The 14123-nt window shown below is 42.3% G+C and overlaps 1 protein-coding gene and 1 pseudogene across 1 annotated transcript in view; both read left to right on the top strand.

Moving 5' to 3' along the window:
• The window catches only part of PCSK2 (proprotein convertase subtilisin/kexin type 2), a 250070-nt gene that overhangs the window by 96345 nt on the left and 139602 nt on the right, over nucleotides 1-14123 (top strand). The window lies entirely within an intron of this gene.
• Nucleotides 5922-8355, top strand: LOC101032865 (ATP synthase F(1) complex subunit gamma, mitochondrial-like; annotated as a pseudogene).

Here is a 14123-nt window from a genome sequence, read left to right as displayed (position 1 = left end):
TACTGAACTGCAAAACCAAGTTCTGCATATTTTAAACCTCCCTCTGAAGCAGAAACAAACTATAAATAGGGACTAAACGGAAAGTAACTAAAGCTTTGTTACATCTTTTTCAATTGCTCAGTTTTCCATGGGCAGCACAGGGTACTCATTGCTGTTTCTTCTCTACAGCCTCCAGCCTAGGATACCATTTTTAGTTTATAAGGTGTAAAGGCCAGCTAGTGTTTTATCCAGGTGAACTGACACTCTTGTGTCCCACCCAGTCTCCTCGGGCCTGACTATTTCTGGGAGCAGAGATTCTGTGATATCCAGCTGCCAACACCTGTAACCTTCACCTGAGGCAGTTCCCACTTGGCCTTTGTTCAGGGCAGATTGGAAGTTCTGGATAGGGAATGCTCCCCACCAGAGAAGCCCTCAACAAATGATTGATGGGAGTTGGTGGATACAAAGTCCAGTTCCCTCCTCCCTCACATGGATGACTCCGAGACATGTTCTGTTCCCAGAATTTCCCAATGGAATTGACCCCTCGTTATGGACAGTAGTAACTGGCCTGATAACACACCTTGTATTGGCTGCCTTTTCTCCTGTCAGTGCTTTTTGGATCACCTCCTAGATAAACAATACTCAAGTTCTTGTTTTAGGGTCTTGTTCTGGAGAAACTCAAATGACACCAGGCTACAACTGCTGGCTCCAAAATGAGTCACCTCCCTTCTCCAATACCTCTGTGTGGACCTTTAGGTCTCTTAGGCAAGCTGCCACGTTCTTTAATGTGACCTGGAAGCGCTGGCATGATCTGGCACCTACCTGTCTATTCTTATCAGGGTTCTTCGGTTTAACAACAGAAGTAGAATCTGGGTAACTAATGCAGAAAATGAATTTATTAGGACATCTCTTACAGAATCAGCTTGGGAATATGGGAACCAGACTGACTTAGAGATGAGTGGCTAAGGCCCTGCCATAAGAACCATGAACTTAGGACACCTCTGCAGACCCGAAACCACCTTGGTCCTCATTACCCTCTTCCTGCTGCCAGATTCCACCACCCAGATACTCCCCCTACTGCTGAATTCTCAGCTAGCACCTGTGGAAGTCTCTAATCAGCATGTACCTTCTTGCCCCTCCCGAGTTACAGTGACACAGAGGCAGAAGTGACAGTGGGCACCCATGACTAAGCCTAGCCCTTAAGAGGACTCCTGTGATTCCACTTGACCTCTTTTGCTTCTGTCATTGCAGTTAGAGGAATACGCATGAGCTAGGCCACTGGTGGCCTGAGAAGAACATACCTGGGCTAGTCCACTGGTTGCTTGAGAAGGGCATGTCTGGGCTAGCCTACTAATGGCTTGAGAAGAACATACCTGGGCTAGCCCACTGGTATCCTGAGAAGAGCATACCTGGGCTAGCTCAATGGAGGATTGAGAAGAACATGCCTGGGCTAGCCCACTGAAGGCTTGAGAAGAACATGCCTGGGCTAGCCCACTGGTGGCTTGAGAAGAACATGTCTGGGCCTGATACACTTAAAAAGCATGCTCCCACAGTGCACAGAGAAGGGTTTATTTCTCTACTTCAGTGTCTGCAGAAGGAAATGGGGATGTCCCAAATAATCAGGGTGCTAAAATATTGGGCTGCCAGAAGACAGACCCCCCTCCTGCCTCACAGACCCCTCCCCTCACAGGCCCCTCCTCATCCTGATGTCCAGCCCTACTAGGCTTTGTGCAGTGTCACAAGGCCACCATGTCTCTCTCTGCTGCACAGTGTACTCTCCTCTTTGCATAGAAGGCCCCCTTCTTCTGCCCAATCAACTCCTCTAGGCTGCAGAATTCAGGTCAGCCTTCCTCAGAGAAGATTTCCTGAGACTACAAACAGGTCAGATTCCCCACAAATGCATGCACAACAGCTTTCCTTTGAGAAATTCATCTCCCTTGTAATTGCGGTGTCATTCACTTCCCTCCCAAGAAGTCAGTTCCCTTTGGGTCTGGGCTGTGTCCACTTTTACTCACCCTGTGTGATCACCACCAAGCAGAACATCCAGCACATATTAGGTACTAGATAAATAGCTCTTGAAGAGATGAATAAGTGAATAAAAACATTTATAAGCTGCTTAATTTTGATTTTTCACAAATCACTACATAGTTTGTAAACAGCAAAAGACATTGTCCTTTTGGCTCAGAGATGAGGTAGCTCATATTTTCAATGAGAAAGATGTTCTCTCATGACAGACACTAAAATAACCCAATGGGGCATGTGGTCACCTTGATTACATGTCTCCAAAGAAACATATATATATATATATATATATATATAGAGAGAGAGAGAGAGAGAGAGAGAGAGAGAGACTGAGTTTTGCTCTTGTTACCCACGCTGAAGTGCTGAAGTGCAGTGGCACAATCTTGGCTCACCGCAACCTCCGCCTCCTGGGTTCAAGCAATTCTCCTGCCTCAGCCTCCCAAGTAGCTGGGACTCCAGGCACGTGCCACCATGCCCAGCTAATTTTTGTATTTTTTAGTAGAGACGGGGTTTCACCATGTTGACCAGGATGGTCTTGATCTCTTGACCTCGTGATCCACCCACCTTGGCCTCCCAAAGTGCTGGGATTATAGGCGTGAGCCACCAAGAAATATTTTTTAATACCAAATATTTTTTGAAGTTTTTTTAAAGCCTTCCATCTATTCAATGGTAGGTGATATCTCAATTAACTATTGCTATATAGCAAGTGTCACAAGTGTCTCCAAAGCTCAGAGGCTAAAAACAGCAATAATTGGTTATCATCCATTCATCTAGAGGCAGACTGGGGTGAACTGATCTAGATGAGGCTCAGTAGAAAGTGGCTGTGCTCCACATGATTCTCATCTTTCTCAAATATTTGTGGGCTATCCCAGGTGTGTACTTCTCAAGCTGCCAGTGGGCTAGCCCAGACATGTTCTTCTCAAACTACCAATGGGCTAGCCCAGACATGTTCTTCTTAAGCCACCAGTGGGCTAGCCCAGGCATGTTCTTCTCAAGCCACCAGTGGGCTAGCCCAGGCATGTTCTTCTCAAGCCACCAGTGGGCTAACCCAGGCATGTTCTTCTCAAGCCACCAGTGGGCTAACCCAGGCATGTTCTTCTCAAACCACCAGTGGGCTAGCCCAGGCATGTTCTTCACAAGCCACCAGTGGGCTAGCCCAGGCATGTTCTACTCAAGCCACCAGTGGGCTAACCCAGACATGTTCTTCACAAGCCACCAGTGGGCTAGCCCAGGCATGTTCTACTCAAGCCACCAGTGGGCTAGCCCAGGCATGTTCTACTCAAGCCACCAGTGGGGTAGCCCAGGTATGTTCCTCTCAGGCCACCAGTGGCCTACCTCATGCATATTCCTCTCACTGCAATGACAGAAGCAAAAGAAGTCAAGTGGAATCACAGGAGTCCTCTTAAGGGCTAGGCTTAGTCATGGGTGCCCACTGTCACTTCTGCCCCTGTGCCACTGGCCAACACAACTCAACATAATCAAGTCCGAAGTCAAGAGAGGTTAGTACCGCCATCCACAATGGGTACAGCAAGGGATGAAAAATCAAAGCCAACAAGCAATCTACCTCAAGATTAGAGATTAGGTAAATGATAAGAAGCATTTAGAAAAGCAAATGGCCAAATGGCAATCAAGTCTTCCATCAGCATGTAGGTGTACATGCCTTTGAAAAGCTGTCAGAGACAGTACTCCTCAAAACTGTCAAAGTCATCAAAAGCAAGAAAAGTCTGAAAATTGTCACAGCCAAGAAGCACCTAAGGAAATACAATGAATAAAAGTAACATGGAATCCTAGATGAGATTATAGGGCAGAAATAAGACATTAGTTAAAAACTAATTAAATCTGAATAACATATGGGCTTTAATAATAATATTCTGTATCAACAGTGGGTCATTAGTTGTGAGAAACATACCGTATATTAATAAAAGGGGAAATTGGGTAAGGAGTATATGGCAACTCTGTACTTTCAACTTTTCTATAAATCTAAAACTATTCCAAAATTTAAAAATTGTTTTAACAAACACAGCAGTCAGATAGAATGTGGTTCAGGGCAGCAGGAACTGTTGCTTGTCTAACCTTATCAAGTTCTTAACCTTATTACAACCATACAAACGATGGATTCGTTTTCTAGGGAAGAAAAAGCCCTTTTCTAGGACTTTGAGACCAAGGATTTATTTGTACCCACCTGAGACGTGCTCAGAGAGGGACTGGGGTGCATGAAGGGGGCTCCTGTCAGAATCTCCAGTCCGGGGAGGCCAGCTGCCTGGGATGTGGGGCTGCCTGCCCTCAGTCCCTATGCGGCCTCCCTTTGGGATCCTTCCAGCCTCACTCCACTACCTTACTCCTCTCAGCATATCTGTGGTCTTCTCATCCCTCCCTTTCTTCTGTTTCATCTATGTAAAAAAACTGGATGAATTCTAGACCCAACTCCAAACTCCTATTAATTTTGCAGTAACACAAGGTAAATAGGCTAACTTAAAAGTCCACAACTACAACAGCATCATTTATTTTTCAAAATCTAATTGAAGTCGCAGCTTCCCTCAAAGAAAGCTTCCTTAACTGCTACAGCCTTCACAGATTCAGCCTTCCTCAAGGAAGGTATCCTGAGACCACAAACAGGTCAGATGCCCCGCAAATGCATGCACAACAGCTTTCCTTTGAGAAATGCATCTCCCTTGTAATTGCGGTGTCATTCACATCTCTCCCAAAAAGTCAGCCCCCTGTGGTCGGGGCCGTGTCAACTCTGGCTCACCCCTGAGTCCTCAGGACACAGGACATAAGCAGATGCATTTTGCGAGGGCGCCCAGCCTAACTGTAAGTCTCCTGAAGGCAGGGGCCAACATGAATACATACTGTATCCCCCAAAGATTAAGAAAAATGCTGGATCGTGTGCCCCGCCCCCGCCCCCACCCCCACCCCCACCCCCACCTCCACCCGGTAAATACCAGCGAAGGAAGATGCTCTCCGCCCTTCCCCTCTCCTCCCTGGGGCAGAGCGGCTCCGGGACCGGCTCGCTGCCATGGCAACGCGGCGCTCCCTCCCAGAGACCGCGCTCCACCGAGTCGCGGAGCAGCTGCTACCGCTGTGTCTCCGCCAGTGCCATCTCTGCTTCCTCGAATTTTAAATTGGCCAGGATAATACAACAAATTAAGGTATTTGCTGGTTCCTATTACCATTTTTTGGTAAATCACTTTTTCCATATTAATGCATGGGAAAGAGATTGCCAGCAAACATACCATTAATTTCACTGAGAAAAAGCTTTAAATGCTCAGTCATGTTTTTCTAATACAATTCAATGCTTCCAAATTTATTTACTGCTGCCTCAAAAATCCAAAGTAAATCATGCTTTTATACACGCACGCGATGCCCATGTTGAGAAGAAATTTGCTAAGCGGCTGTGTTTGTTGAATCCTGAGTCTGCCTCTGCACCTAGAACAATCCCACTGAAATGAAATGAATGCTTGCAAAGATTTCTTACTTCCTCCTTTAAAGAGTTCCAGTTTACGGATGGTAGGAAAATGAGCAAAGGGGATAAAAGGAAGCGAGCTCATCATGCATTCACCAAAGTGAAATTTCCAAACAGTAGTTACAAAGCATTTTTGCATTTAAATGTCATTACAGATTTGGAAATATATATTTTTTTCTCTGACTTCTCCCAGAAAAGTTTTTGGGATTTGGGAATTCTATGTGTACATTTTCCACAATGGAGTTTCCTTCGCATGTATGTGTGTGTGTGTGTGTATTATATATATGTGTGTGTTGCATATTTTATATGTAATATATAAATATTATCCAACATATATTATGTAATTATATATTATACAATTACATATTATTATAAAATTATACATAATTTTATATATTGTAGAATTACATGTGATAGAATTATACAATTTTATATGTATTAAAATACCTAGACCATTTAATATATATTTATTATCAGTGGGGATATTTGTAATGCAGGTAACTACTTGCAGCTTTAAATATCAGCTTTACTGCTAAACTGAATGTTTGGTGAGAAAGGGTGCTGTTTATGGTAAACGGAAGAGGAGAGAAGGAGGCAAGTTCAAAGCTGAAAAAGATTTTTGAGATTATTTTCCAACCTAATGCCCTATTTTACTGGCCTAGAAGATGAGGTCCAGATGAAAAACTTACTTGGCTAATAACACACTACCAACTTGTGGCTGAGCCGTGAGTTAAATGATGAAACTGAAGCAAAATCACTTGGGTTTCTGCATGGGAGTTGTCAACAGTCATGAAATTACACTCAAAGACTCCAGTGCATTCAGCTAAATGTCAATTAGTATCTAAACTTTGCCAGAACACAGCAAACAGCAGAGCTAAGACATCCTGTGGGTGCTCCTCCCTCCCTGCAGCCTGGCCTGATCAATTAGAGTTCTTTGGTTTCCAGAACATGGTTGCTATTTTCCTCTCCAGCTCCATTAGCAGGTTGGAAATGGCACACTGGCTTTTTAATTAAAAATAATAATAATTAAAATACTAAACACAGTGTTGACTAAAAACAAACCATTATTCTCCCTTAATCACTTAGGCTTAGTAATTTATCTTTGTATTTGGCAAACCTTCAAAAGGAGTAAATCAATGTTAAATCCAAAATTTAGTGACTCGAGGGTTTTTGGAGAGAAATAAACCTACTAGTGCATCACAAAAAAAGGCAGGGACTGGATAAGTCTGGGCTGTTTTACAAGTTGCTGTGTTCTACCACTAAAAAGAGTTATCATAGCTATTGCTAGTTATCTATGGGCTAACCCCAAAACATCTTAATTTCCTTACAAGTCATCTTTAATTTTTGAGCTTACAAAAATGTCCCCAATTATTCAGAAGCAATATCATTTTATATAGAGTTCTACACAGCAAACCCTATTTGAATGTTTCTCCACATGCTTTGTCTAATATTTAAATTGAAAGACTTATTACACATATTGAAGACATTACACATAATGTTCCAAAATAGATGGTTACAAACTTTAAAAATTTCACTCTTTCAGCTAACACATGAATATCTTTAACAACTGACAAATTACATAGGCAAGATTGTTATACAAAATGAAAAACTTTTTTTAAAAATTAACAAAGCAAAGCATGTTTGCATTCATTAACTCATTTGTTTTGATCTTGTCCTATATTCCTAAAACTCACAGAAGGTAATCTGTTATACAAATAGATGATCAGTGTAGAAAATTCAAGAAGTATATGAAGGAAAAAAAGAAATCTCCCTCTGGCTGAGGCCTGAATGACGGACCTTCAGCAGAGCTGCGGCTACCATGTTTTCCAGCACCAACGTCTCTGGGCTATCAGCCTAGACCTTATAGACGCAATGGATTCAAGTTCAAAATATGGCAACTTTGAAATATATTACCAGGTGACTAAAGTCCATCAAAAACATCCAGAAAATTACCAAGTCCATGAAAATGGTAGCAGCAGCAAAATATGCCTGAGCTGAGAGAGAGCTGAAACCAGCTTGAATATATGTTGGGATCTTTGGCTCTGTATGAAAAAGCTGATATCAAGGTGCCCGAAGACAAGAAAAAACATCTTACTGTTGTGTCCTCAGATCGAGGACTGTGTGATGTTCTTCATTCCTCTGTTGCTAAACAGATGAAAAGTGAGGTTGTTACAATAACAGCAGCTGGGAAATAAGTTATTCCTGTTGGAATCGGTGACAAAATCAGAGGCATACTTTATAGGGCTCATTCTGATCAGTTTTTAGCGGCATTCAAAGAAGTGGGAAGAAAGCCCCCTACTTGTGGAGATGTGTCTGTCATTGCCCTTGAATTACTAAATTCTGGATATTAATTTGATGAAGCCTCCATCTTTAATCGATTCAAGTCTGTCTTCTCCTATAAAACAGAGGAAAAGCCCATCTTTTCTCTTAATACCATTGCAAGTGCTGAGAGCATGAGTATCTATGATGATATTGATGCTGATGTGCTGCAAAATTACCAAGAATACAGTCTGGCCAACATCATCTACTGCTCTCTGAAGGAGTCCACCCTTAGTGAGCAGAGTTCCAGGATGACAGCCATGGACAACGCCAGCAAGAATGCTTCTGAGATGATTGACAAATTGACATTGACATTCAACCGTACCCTCCAAGCTGTCATCACAAAGGAGTTGATTGAAATCGTCTCTGGTGCTGCAGCTCTGGATTAGTGAAAATCAAGTTCCATCCTCAGACAAGATGTAAAGAAGGAAAATTCAGCCAGCTGATTTTGTTTTTAGCTTACTGTTGTCTTTGTCAGAAGAAACTGTTCCTCCATTGTTTGAATTACCGAGGACAGCAAGATATTTGTAAATTATCTTACAATAAACAACTTAAAATGAAAAAATAATAAATCTCCCTCTCTATCAAGCACCTCTTTCATCTCCACACCCCAGAAGTTATCACTGTTATCATTAGTTTAATATCTGTCTTTTTATAACAGTACTGGTTAATAGAAATGTAATGTGAGCCACAACTGTGTGCATAATATTAACTAGCCATATTTTTATAATAAAAGTAAAGGAAATGAGAGAACTTAATAATATATTTATGTAATGTAGTATATCCAAAATATTATTTCAATATGTAATCCATATAAAATTATAAATGAGATATTTGACATTTTTTTTGTGCTGTCTTCAAACACCAGTGTGTGTCTTATACTTAGAGCACAAATCAATTCAGATTACCACATTTCACATGCTCAGTAGCCACACAGGGCCATGACTACCTGTGAGACAATACAGCTGCAGACCTGCCTTTCTATATGAGCGAGAGAGACTGTGAGATAGTACATCAGCTAAGTATTCTTCGCCAGCTGCCATGGCTCATGCCTGTAATTCCAGCACTTTGGGATGCCAAAGTGGGTGAATCATGAGGTCAGGAGTTCGAGACCAGCCTGACCAACATGGTGAAACCTCGTCTCTACTAAAAATGCAAAAATTAGCCAGGCGTGGTGATGCATGCCTGTAATCTCAACTACTCAGGAGGCTGAAGCTTGAAAATCGCTTGAACTTGGGATGCGGTAAGGTTGCAATGAGCCAAGATCGCACCCCTGCACTCTAGCCTGGGCAACAGAGTGAGATTTCACCTCAAAAATAAATAAATAAATAAATTTGTTCAAATAAAGAATCCTTTTGCTGCCAAGAACAGAAGTAACAATGACAAATAACAAAGGCTTCCATCAACCTAAGTAACAGGAAGTCTACAGATGGGCAAGTCCGAGGCTGGACCAGCAGCTAACAATCCAGGCCCCAGTTTGCTATCTGCAATTGTCTCAACCATCCCCTGTGGTTGTAAGATGTTGCTTCAGGTCCCAAGAGCACATCTTCCTACACTTGATCTTAGCCAAAAGGCCAAGAAGCGATCCAAGAGCACATCTTCCTACTCCAGCCTCTGAAGACAGGAAGCAGAAGCATAGCTGAGAAAGAGCTCTTTCTTCATTCATGAAGGGGAAAAAGTCTTTGTCAGATGCCCCCTTCACAGCTCTTGCTCAGAACAGATCACATGGCCTTCCCAGGTCGGAAGGTGGGTGTCTGGCTATTTTAACATCCACAGTGAGAAGGAGTAATAGGAGAAGGGGATTGAGAATGGTTAAAAGGTAGGCACACAAAGAACCGGCATGGATAGATCTAAAAGCAGCATTCCTGACTCAAACAGTGCCTGCTTCAGAGTTGGATGGACTCTTCCAACACACCTCATGTGGGCTGTGCCCATCACACTTCCTCCAAAAAATATGTAAAAGAATGTTTCAGCACATCTGCAGCATGTTGGGCATTATTAGATTCTCGAATAACCCTGTACAGTTTATACTTTCATGAGTATCACTTTCATTTTACCAAAAGTTAACTACCTTTTGAGGTCACAGCCAAGAAGACCCTGAGTCATGAACCATCCCTTAAACCCAGGTCTTCCATCTGCAAACTCACTGCTTTTTCCATTCTCAGCTGCAATCTACCTGAGAAGTAAAGAATACTTCATGAAAATTGAAAGTATAATTAAAGCATCTCAAGTTGAATTTTATGACAAATTTGAAAACCCAATGTAAGTCCCTTCCCAGGATGAGCTCTGCTATTTACAAAAATCCAAACACCCAGTCTGTGACTGACTGCCAGAAAAACAGATCTTGGGACACTAAATGATCTCTACTGTGAACCACTCAGGATTGCTTTTATTCTTGAAGAGAAGGTAAAAATAATCACAGCAATGGCGGTTCATAAACCTCAAAGTATTTTTATGCCCATCATCTCATGTGATTAAAAAAAAAATTCTGAGATTGGCAGAAGTGTGCAAACTTATTTGATAAATGGTAACTAATACTCAGAAAAGTAAAGTAATTGGGTCAGAATCAAACCTGTAGGCTAAGACTCTGGTCTTGGATGCTAGGAACTATAAGAAATACGGATATCAGAAGTCATCAGAGGCTATTCTATCATCAAAACCCTCTCATCACATGCTAAGCACTGTTCTGAGCCCTTTACATTTCACAAGAGTACTATAAAATTGTGCATCAATGCTGTGTCTTCAGAATAAACTAAATTTGCAGGTGTTCACAACATTAGACAGTTACTTCTCATTAATGTCTACTACACGACTTGGTTAAAGTTCAGCTGATCTAGGGTGGACTTAGCTTGGGATGATTTTAAGCTCATGGGCTGGGTTCAAGTGTACTTCTGATTAATACAAATAACATCTTGCTTGTCTATTTCACACTCAACGGACCTCACACACAAATATTATTTTCTCAATCCTCCTTAATGGGAGTTGGAGTGTCTCAGAGGAAATGGGAGGATTCTGACAAGTAGAAAAATGCCCCATAGCTACTTCTATCAAAGAGCCAAGTGAAATTGAAAATAGGGCACTGGATTCGATGAGGAAGAGGTCACTGATGAAGCCGTCACCTGACATCTGGGCGGGGTACCATCAGGCACAGGTTTCTCTGGGGCAACAGTTCTCAAATTGTGTCCCCTGAACCAGCAGCACCAGAGTCACTTGGGAATTGGTTGGGATTTTTCTGACCCCACTCGAGACTTACTGAATCACAAACCCAGAGTCAGGCCCAGCAATTTTTGTTTTAATAAGCTTTCCAGAGGATTCTGTTGCTACTTTTAAATTTGAACACCACTGCTCTAGAAGAATACAGAGAAACTGCACTGTGCATAGCATTCACCGTTGCTGACCCGTTAGAAACTTGATGGTTTTCCACTGTAGCATCCATAATCTTAGTTTTATGCACCCTGGCTTTATTTTACTATATATGCAATATAGTCTTTGAAGTGCCTGTCCTACCAAGAGAATCCTACGCTATTTTGGACTTTGGCTAAAAAGCACGCAAGTCACCCTGGATTGAATCCTAGGTTGTTTTTTGGCAGGGAGTATAAAGATCGTTAATGGGATAATTGATCAAATTTGAGTAAGGTATAGATTAGATAACAATATCATTTCAATGTTAATTTCCCAATGCTCACAACTGAACTGCAGTTACGTAAGAGAAAGTGACTGCTTCTAGGAAACACATATTGAAGTTTTTTAACTTCAGGGAGCATACCGTTTGCCACTTACTTCCAAACAGTTCAGAAAAAATGATTTTGCATGTGTCATATGCATATGTGTGGAAAAAGAATGATGAAGCAAATATGGTCAAATGTTATATTTAGAAAATCTAAATGAAGAGTATGTAGGAATTCTAAATACTCTTTTCCCAATTTTTATATTATTTCCAAATTAAAAATTTACAAAGAAAAAGCAAGTAGAGCCACCATTACTTGTGTTCCTGATGTATGCAACTGACTTGGCGGAATCTCATGCTTCATGCTCTATCCTGCTTTGGAGCGTAACTTTCCTCCCTCCAAAGGAAACAAGACACATCTATGGAAATGCTTATGGATCTAGGGTGATCATGAGGGATGGAGCAGCACGGGAGCATGAGCTTCTTGGTGCCTCCCAACCTGATGATCTTCATGGCTGGAAATGTCCCCCTTCCTTCCGAATTTCTCTGACGTTAGTGTCTGTCCTGGGATATTATTGCTCATTGGTCAAGTACTAAGAAGTAGTTTAAGAGAGCAGCCTCTGGGGCCATTTCATGTATTTATGACTTCAAACAGCCAGGGTTCAAATTATGCCTCAACCACTTTCTACCTGTGTGACCTCAGGCAAGCCCCTGTGTCCTCATCTGTAAAATGGAGATGATAATAGTAACAGGGATTAAATAAGTGTAAAAAGCTAAGAACCGTGCTAGCCCATGGAAGTTATTCAGTCAGTAAGTCTTCACTGTTGCTATTATTTCCATACATTTCTTCCAAGTCACGGCCTATATTTATGACTTCAAATCTAGATAGTTGTGTATTCATAGGATGTTCACAGCATGTTAAATTCATCTGGTCCATTCTCTCACGTCACACCTGAAGAAACAGAGACCCCAGAAAGGCTAAGTAACTTACCCAAGTGACACAACTTGTCTGTGTTACTAGCTCAAGTCACTTGTGCCTGGAATCCTTTCTGCCAGGATACTCTCCAGGCTGGGGATCTGAAAGAGTAGTGGCGTGGGCACTCTGATTTCCGGAGAAGGTCTTTACATAGGAAACAATTTTGCCTGGAGGGAGCCAGGCACCTCTCGATGTAGGAATAACGTCTCTCACTAGAGTCATCAGCGTCACTGGAATGAGAAATTGCTGGGTACCATAGGCACACTGAATTGTAATTTATGTTTCAAATATGTGGTAAACTGAGGACACTGGAAATGAGCACGGTACAATGACAGCCAGAAAACAGTGGGTTTAAATTTGCTGATTAACTTGGGCATGTCACATAATGCCCACAAGTCGTATTCTCTACATTCACAAAGTGCAGTTAACAGTGCTTCTCTCCCAGTGTGGTGACAGCGATCAGACCAGATGCCTATCGGGGGTAATGGGTCCAGGGCCATGGATGGCCAATGAACGTTCTTTGCTCCAAAAAAAGGTGATGGCTGACTTCGGGGCAGAGAAACTGGTAGCAAAGTTGAAGCTGGTGAGGGCCAATAGGAAGAGGCCGTGATGGGTGGAGAACAACACCTGGAAGAAAATGTTCCTACTCTGAGAGAAGCAGAGGACCTGGAACCGTGAGACCAGTACGTCTCACCCACACATCTATTATATGGGCTGGGGATGAAGATCTGCCACCAACTGGATCTTCAAGCAAGCACATCAAATAGTGATATTTCATTTCTAATTATAAATTTGCTTAGTCTTGTTGGGTTTCCCCTGCAATTAACTAGATATTTACAAAGGCATTATCATATAAAGCCAAAGGCATTGGTTTCAATGCCTGAGACAAGAAATCTGGTGTAAAACTGGCAACTTGGAAATTGTATGACTTTGGGCAAGTTACTGAGAGTTTGTGAGGCTCAATTTCTTCACTCGTAGAATGGTGGATAATTGTTTGGTTACTGTTGCTGTGTAGCAAGTTACCCCCAAGCCTAGAGAGGGAAGGAAACAACAGTTTTTTGGCTATTTTGTGGTTCAAGAATTTGGGAAGGGCTTGCAGTTCCCACTTGGGATGCCATATGCTTGCAGTCAGACGGCAGTGGGGTTTGGGCTTGTCTGAAGACTCAACAGGGCTGGATGTCCAAGATGTCCCATCATATGCTACAGGCTAGGAGGCCAGCTGAGGACCAACCAGAGGACCAAAGCTCAGCCTCTCCAGCACCATAGTCTCGGTGGCGGGGTGGTCAGACTTCCTTACATAGTGACTGGCTTTCCCTAGGTCAAAACACAAGATGTCTTTTTCTGACGTATTCTTGGAAGTCAGACAGCGTCACTTTGTGTGGGTGGTGGGGTGGGGCGGCTGTGTGTCTTTTCCTTGTCTGGTTTTTCTTTGTTTACTTGTGGGCTTTTTAATTTAGTTCAATAGGTTTACGGGGAACAGGTAGTGTTTGTTTACATGAATAAGTTCTTTAATGGCGATTTCTGAGATTTGGTGCACCCATCACCCGAGCATTGTACGCTGTCCCCAACATGTAGTCTTTTATCCCTCACCTCCCTTCCACCCTTTCTCCAAGTCCCTTAAGTCCATAGTATCATTTTTATGCCTTTGTGTCCTCATAGCTTAGCTCCCACTTACGAGTGAGAACATACGATGTTTA

The sequence above is a fragment of the Saimiri boliviensis genome, chromosome 9 (assembly GCF_048565385.1).
Source record: "Saimiri boliviensis isolate mSaiBol1 chromosome 9, mSaiBol1.pri, whole genome shotgun sequence".
Classification (NCBI taxonomy): Eukaryota; Metazoa; Chordata; class Mammalia; order Primates; family Cebidae; genus Saimiri; species Saimiri boliviensis.
The sequence above is the reverse complement of the archived record's forward strand: the minus strand, read 5'-3'. Positions and strand labels throughout refer to the sequence as shown.